This window comes from Scylla paramamosain, chromosome 17, assembly GCF_035594125.1.
Source record: "Scylla paramamosain isolate STU-SP2022 chromosome 17, ASM3559412v1, whole genome shotgun sequence".
Lineage (NCBI taxonomy): Eukaryota > Metazoa > Arthropoda > Malacostraca > Decapoda > Portunidae > Scylla > Scylla paramamosain.
This window is the reverse complement of record NC_087167.1, coordinates 16,889,563-16,897,500: the sequence shown is the minus strand read 5'-3', so window position 1 is coordinate 16,897,500 and position 7,938 is coordinate 16,889,563. Positions and strand designations below refer to the sequence as shown.

At 44.6% G+C, this 7,938-nt stretch overlaps 1 protein-coding gene across 1 annotated transcript in view; it reads right to left on the bottom strand.

Moving 5' to 3' along the window:
- LOC135108620 (serine/arginine repetitive matrix protein 2-like) overlaps nucleotides 1-7,315 on the bottom strand; it is a 99,585-nt gene extending 92,270 nt beyond the window's left edge. Inside the window, exon 1 of the mRNA XM_064019776.1 lies at nucleotides 6,249-7,315. The gene's annotated coding sequence lies outside the window, so the exon portion shown is untranslated. The remainder of the gene's footprint in view (nucleotides 1-6,248) is intronic.
- Between the last annotated feature and the right edge of the window lie 623 nt (nucleotides 7,316-7,938).

Below are 7,938 nucleotides of genomic sequence, written 5' to 3'. Positions count from 1 at the left end.
GGATGATTGAAAGAATGACGGTACTGGTTAACTCCTGCATCAGTGAGGTGGATCGAGTAGCAGTGAGAGTGAAAGAGTGATGGTGATTTATAACTCTTGCATCAGTAAGGTGGACTGAATAGGGATGAGAGTGTAAGAGTGACGGTGCTAACTAACTCTTGCATCACTAAGGTGGACATAATTGGGGTGAGAGCGAAACAGTGACGGTGACGCTTCAGTGAGGTGAACAGAATAGGGGTGGGAGTAACTGGTTAACTCTTGCATCAGTGAGGTGGACAGAATCAGAGTTGGCAAAAAGTTATGATCGAAAGGTGAATAAAATCATGCATTCATTTCTATTACGTTCAGTGCTTCTCTTAATCTTAAGCTCTTAGATCCGCTGACAATCTCCTTGGAAACATTAAGATTAGAGGATTTAAGATTAAACCCTTGAATCTGGTAGTCTTTCTATATTACGACCTGTGGTAAGGTTAAGTGATTTCATGAGGTTCTGTGGTGCAGTGGCTCGCTCGCTTGGCTACGAATTTTTGAGATATGGAGGAAGAGAAGAATGGAGTTGACAAAGAAGAGGAAAGGGAGATGTGAAAAAAATGACAGGAAGGATGGAGGATGAGGAGAGGCTTGATAAAAAAAAAAGACAAAACGTATGAAGAAGAGGAAGAATGAGAACAAGAGCAAAAAAATAAATACCACCACCACCACCACCAACAACAACAACAACAACAACAACAACAACAACAGAAATAACAAGGAAGAAGACAAGAAAGACAGGCAATGCAATTCAGGCATAATTCAAAGAGACAGTACCTAAAGCAAGGATCAGCAGTACAGCATAGGTCCCAAACCAGAGCTAGTATTCTGAAACGCTCCCATAGGAACTACGTACATTTTAGGAGACTACAGAAATTTTGTTTGTTTTTCGGGTCTTCATGGCCATTTTTCCCATTAGAGCTGCAGTGGCCTTGCTAAACTTTCACTAGAACTATGAAAACACTCGAAACCCTGAATAGAATCGTGAAAACCCCCGAAAATCCCAATAGAAACGTCACAGATTATTCGAAAATCTCTACAGAATCGTGAAAACAGCCTCGAAAAACCTAACAGAATATTGAAAACACCCTCGAAAAAAACAATAAAATCTTGAAAACACCTTCGAAAACCACAACAAAAACGGAAAACCTTCAGAATCCCAGTACCTTCAACTGGAGCCGTTCAAACAAGTCGCGATAAGACACTGGTTTGTTTGAGAATACGGCATCAGTATTACTAAAAGCTAAGCCTATCGTGCTTATAACAATACAACAATCTACTCTTGACAGGTCTCGTAAATCTACACTAACTCACAATCTCTGTTCGCTGGTACCTGTAGGCCTCTTACTAAGCCAACAAAGCCTATACACACACACACACACACACACTCTTTGCTCAAACCTTTGCTAAAAACTCTACCTTGGACGATTCTGGGCTTGTTCCTCCCTCTCCTCCACCCTCTGACTACTTCATGCCTCGTATTAAAATTCTTCGTAATGATGTTTTCCATGCCCTCGCTGGCCTAAACCCTCAGAAGGCTTATGGACCTGATGGGGTCCCTCCTATTGTTCTCCGAAACTGTGCCTCCGTGCTTGCACCTTGCTTAGTCAAACTCTTTCAGCTCTGTCTGTCAACATCTACCTTTCCTTCTTGCTGGAAGTTTGCCTACATTCAACCTGTTCCTAAAAAGGGTGACCGCTCTAATCCCTCAAACTACCGTCCTATTGCTTTAATTTCCTGCTTATCTAAAGTTTTTGAATCTATCCTCAACAGGAAGATTCTTAAACATCTATCACTTCACAACCTTCTATCTGATCGCCAGTATGGGTTCCGTCAAGGCCGCTCGACTGGTGATCTTCTGGCTTTCCTTACTGAGTCTTGGTCATCCTCTTTTAGAGACTTTGGTGAAACTTTTGCTGTTGCCTTGGACATATCAAAAGCCTTTGATAGAGTCTGGCACAAAGCTTTGATTTCCAAACTACCCTCCTACGGTTTCTATCCTTCTCTCTGTAACTTCATCTCAAGTTTCCTTTCTGACCGTTCTATTGCTGCTGTGGTAGACGGTCACTGTTCTTCTCCTAAATCTATTAACAGTGGTGTTCCTCAGGGTTCTGTCCTGTCACCCACTCTCTTCTTATTATTCATTAATGATCTTCTAAAACAAACTTCTTGTCCTATCCACTCCTATGCTGATGATACCACCCTGCACTTTTCCACGTCTTTTCATAGACGTCCAACCCTTCAGGAGGTAAACATATCACGCAGGGAAGCCACAGAACGCCTGACTTCTGATCTTTCTAAAATTTCTGATTGGGGCAGAGCAAACTTGGTATTGTTCAATGCCTCAAAAACTCAATTCCTCCATCTATCAACTCGACACAATCTTCCAGACAACTATCCCCTCTTCTTCAATGACACTCAACTATCCCCCTCTTCTACACTGAACATCCTCGGTCTGTCCTTTACTTATAATCTGAACTGGAAACTTCACATCTCATCTCTAGCTAAAACAGCTTCCATGAAGTTAGGTGTTCTGAGACGTCTCCGCCAGTTTTTCTCACCCCCGCAGCTGCTAACTCTGTACAAGGGCCTTATCCGTCCATGTATGGAGTATGCTTCACATGTCTGGGGGGGTTCCACTCATACTGCTGTTCTAGACAGGGTGGAATCAAAAGCTTTTCGTCTCATCAACTCCTCTCCTCTAACTGACTGTCTTCAGCCTCTCTCTCACCGCCGCAATGTTGCATCTCTAGCTGTCTTCTACCGCTATTTTCATGCTAACTGCTCTTCTGATCTTGCTAACTGCATGCCTCCCCTCCTTCCGCGGCCTCGCTGCACAAGACTTTCTTCTTTCTCTCACTCCTATTCTGTCCACCTCTCTAACGCAAGAGTTAACCAGTATTCTCAATCATTCATCCCTTTCTCTGGTAAACTCTGGAACTCCTTGCCTGCTTCTGTATTTCCACCTTCCTATGACTTGAATTCCTTCAAGAGGGAGGTTTCAAGACACTTATCCACCAATTTTTGACCACTGCTTTGACCCTTTTAGGGACTGGCATTTCAGTGGGCATTTTTTTTATTAGATTTTTGTTGCCCTTGGCCAGTATCCTTCCTACATAAAAAAAAAAAAAAAAAAAAAAACACACACACACACACACACACACACACACACACACACACACACACACACACACACACACACACGTGCCTACCCAACTCATGAATTATTTTTTGAGTGTTTTAATTCTGAATTGGAATTTACATTTAAAACCTCCTCTCTCTCTCTCTCTCTCTCTCTCTCTCTCTCTCCGCCTTTAGCCACCACCACCGCCTTGTTTTATGTGCTCGTAAAAATGAAGGTCAGTGATGCGCTAGTTTGGCATCACTTAGGAATGCTTAGGAATGAGGTCTGTGTTTTAGGATTATTGGCGACGTAGGCATGACATTACACTGAGTCCTTCCATAGGAGAGATGTATGGAGCTTATAACCTACCATAACCATATTCTCTCTCTCTCTCTCTCTCTCTCTCTCTCTCTCTCTCTCTCTCTCTCTCTCTCTTTAAATACATCCATAAAACTTTATTATTAATTACTATAGCGGAGTTTGTCACGTTATGTTCCAGTACAAATCATATATATATATATATTATATATATATATATATATATATATATATATATATATATATATATATATATATATATATATATATATATATATATATATATATATTATTTATTTTATTTTTTTCCCCCGTTACACTAACGTTATATTGTGTTGAGTGGTGGTGGTGGCAGCGGCGAGCTTGTGTTGTGTGCTGATGTTGCTGTTGATTTGTTGTGTTGGGAACTTATTCTGAAACACACCTGCGCCGCACCACCACTACATTCCAAATCCTCTTCTTGAAGTTACACGGGCTTTTAAGGGTGTTTTGATGGTTCTGTTGACAAATTAACAAAATTGTTCACATATTAACAGGAGAAAACTTTCGAGAACCCGGGTAATCATCTCTTGGCCCTTGAAAATAGTCGTGGTAAGAGAGCAGAGCGTTTCAGAATACGGGTTTGGAATACATGGAGCAGCTGAGACAAACTGCTTGTCTGTACGAGTGTGCACACGTCACGCTGCTTTTTGTTAATGTACATTGCTAAATAACGTGACACTGTTTTGTATCATTCGAATGACATGAATGGAGATTTGCTGAGGTGGTGTCCCGTCTTGTGGAATCTGAAACTCTTAATGATGATTAATACTGCAATTTCATGTTATATCATTATTATTACGGTACTACTGATTTTCATTCATCTATTTTTCATACTGATATTACGTTAATAATAACACAACGTAATATACATTTTTCCCAAACATATGACTTGTCTTCGGAGTTAGTATTCTGTCCTGTTATTTTTTTTTTCAACAGCGCGTCTTTTTCATCTGTAATTAATTAATATATAGGAAAATTCGCGTCTGCTTCTTACATATTATTTTTTTCTTCGTCAGAAGCCTTCCACTACATCACCATGACTATTGTAAGATAAGATACGTAGAATATTTTTGTGATGTATTGCAGCAGCAGCAACAACAACAACAACAACAACAACAACAACAACAACAACAACAACAACAACAACAACAACAACAACAACAACAACAACAACAACAACAACTACTACTACTACTACTACTACTACTACTACTACTACTACTACTACTTCACCACCCCCACCACTACACTGTTATCCACTGCTTCTTTCATTCTCGAATGCTTCCGCGAGTGAAGTTTGGAGAGCCACGTATAGGCTCGTCTAGGCCTACCTTATGTATTTCAGGGACAGCCCACCTTTACATAGGCCTCTTCTGGGTAATATTCCCTCTCCCCCTCCCTGTGCTTGCTCTCTACGCCTTACACACACACACACACACACACACACAGGGATGTCGCCCCCCCCTCACCACACACATCTCCATACCCTCCCTCCCCCACTACACGCCCACGCCCCCGACACTCTCACATGCCCTTACCTACCTTCATCCTCTCTCTTGCTCTCTCCTCATCCTTTTCTTCCGTCCTGTGTCAGTTTGTGTTGAGGGGTTTAGATGTTGTTGCTGTTACTACTACTACAATTATTATTATTATTATTATTATTATTATTATTATTATTATTACTACTGGTGGTATGGGGAGTATAGAAGGGGAATGAAGAGATTGAGGAGGAAGAACGGTAAAGTACAGGGCTTTTGTAATAATTTATAATTTGTAATAATTACCACCATCATCATTCCCACCACTACCACTGCCATCACCACCACCACTTTATATAACCACCATTACTGTTATCCTTATTACTACTAATCAAATATGACCTTTATCACCACCACCACCACCACCACCACCTCCTTTAGTTCCCTCTACCACAATGGCCACCACCTTCATCACTTTCACTGCCGCCGCCTCCAACACCACCACCACCACCACTGCTGTCATCATCAACGCCACAATTCATGGTAAACCGTCATGACAGTCGACATTTACGTGTGTGTGTGTGTGTGTGTGTGTGTGTGTGTGTGTGTGTGTGTTTCATTGGGCAAGATCTTGCTGACTTGACTAATTGATTGACGTAAAGAATGACTCATCCATCTCTTATCGCAACAATATCGACAACAAAACAACAACAACAACAATAAATACTACTACTACTACTACTACTACTACTACTACTACTACTACTACTGCTGCTGCTGCTGCTGCTGCTGCTGCTGCTGCTGCTGCTGCTGCTACTACTACTACTACTACTACTACTACTACTACTACTACTACTACTACTACTACTACTACCGCTGCTGCTACCAGTACTAAACTGATACTATTATGTTCTACTGCTACTACTACCAGATATAAAAAAAATAATCATCCCTTTGTTTATTAATGAATTTGAGTCACACACACACACACACACACACACACACACTTTGTTCCCGTCCATGTTTAGCTTCGTTACACAGAAGAACTAACCCCGGAGAGAGAGAGAGAGAGAGAGAGAGAGAGAGAGAGAGAGAGAGAGAGAGAGAGAGAGAGAGAGAGAGAGAGAAATATATGTATTGTGTGTGTGTGTGTGTGTGTGTGTGTGTGTGTGTGTGTGTGTGTAAAAAACCTGTATCCCAACGCCACGCCCATGCCCCTCGCCCACACACACACACACACACAGGGCGGGACTTACGGTGTGAAGGTGGTAGTGGGCGCAGGAACAGTAAGGTCAGTCAGTAGGTTGTGGGTGTGGGTGTGGGCGGGCGCGGCCCTTCCTCACGGGCGTGCCGAGGCCGCACCATGGCCCGCCAGCATGCACACGCCCGCACGCCCGTACAGCCCACTTGGTGCCGGGTGGAGGTGTGGGCGCCGCGGCATTATAACCAGGGTGCACACATGGGCGGCAACCACAGGGTTCAGTAGTCCGGGATGCACAGTAGTACAGGTCTGGTGGCAGCCTCACTGGTGGCCTTGGTGCAACCACCTCGCCCCTCGCCTGGCCAGGCCGCCTCAGGGCACCTCCTCCCGTGGTAGGCCGCCGCAGGTCACGCCTCACAGGGAAGCACAATAATTAGCCAACACCAGCACGCCCACGCCGCCACAACCAGCCCGTCCATTCGGCGCTCACCACAGCCCAGGACTGGTGGCGTGTGCGGCCCCGCTGCTTGCCAACCTCGCCAAAATTATCAGGCCAGGAAGGTAAAAATAGCAGGTTGGCCAGCAGGCCCCAGCAGCGAGTAGCTCTGCCACACTTCTGCGGCCCCCGGAGCCTGCTGACGGTGGTAGTGGCCGGCGTCAAGAACCCTCACCTCCTCACCGCCGCGCCAGACACAACACTCTGCAGGGTCGCACTCAACTTTCATGACACTCCTACAACACCCACACTCTACCGCCAATGCACCGCCGGCCCGCTGCAGCCCTAACGTTCCGGCGACGCTCGGCAACTTTCTCCCTCCCACTACTGCCTGTCACAACCTCCGCTCCTTCACTAACATGAAAACACGGCTCGTCTCCTTGAACAAAATATAAACTGCACGAACACTCGAGGGACAGAGCGGCGATCTCGAAACCTTAGTCAGTGAGAGACGCCGCGACCTTATAGTATAGGGGGAAGAGGAGGAATTCCCGAGCCAGCCGCGGTATTTGGCACCACAGCTCGACGCAAATAGAGACCAACGCAGGAATTTTGAGGAACGTAACAAATTCATAGGTTGCTGTGTGCTCGGCGAGTACCATGTCATGCCATGGACTGTGAGCGCTCCGTGATGCACCAAAGATACCCTCTAGCCTAAAAGACAAGCCCCAGGAACTGCCTGTGGGAAAGCAAGGGCCGTTCTGCAAACATATGACGTGGGGTTCGGCCGACACTTCCAAGCTTCGGTAGCAGCTTAGTAAATACGGCTCCCGCTTATTGACGAGAGCTCGTGGCGCCATCCGCAACTGCTGCTGCTGTTGCGGTGGCGTGCTTGCTTGCCTGCCCACTCTTCGGAACCAGAGAGAGAGAGAGAGAGAGAGAGAGAGACGCACATTAACGTACATGTACTGTATCTCATGTCCCGATTAGCGTTGTTATTTATCGTAAGGAGCGGTTCGATATTTCGTGGTTAATTACTGTTTCTTCCGCTCCTGTGTGTCCTTGCGGTGGGACATTCTTCTCATTCAATGTGTTGGAGCCAGCCTTTGTTAGCGCCTTCTCTACTCATTCTAAACAGAGGAAGTGAATTCACGTACAGTAATAACCCATGTACCGTACTTTGACTCCTTTCTCTCTCTCTCTCTCTCTCTCTCTCTCTCTCTCTCTCCAAATGCTGAGTGTATTGCAAGAAGCAAATATTTATTTTTTTGGTACTAAAAATGTAGGATTGACTTTTCTATGGGACAAG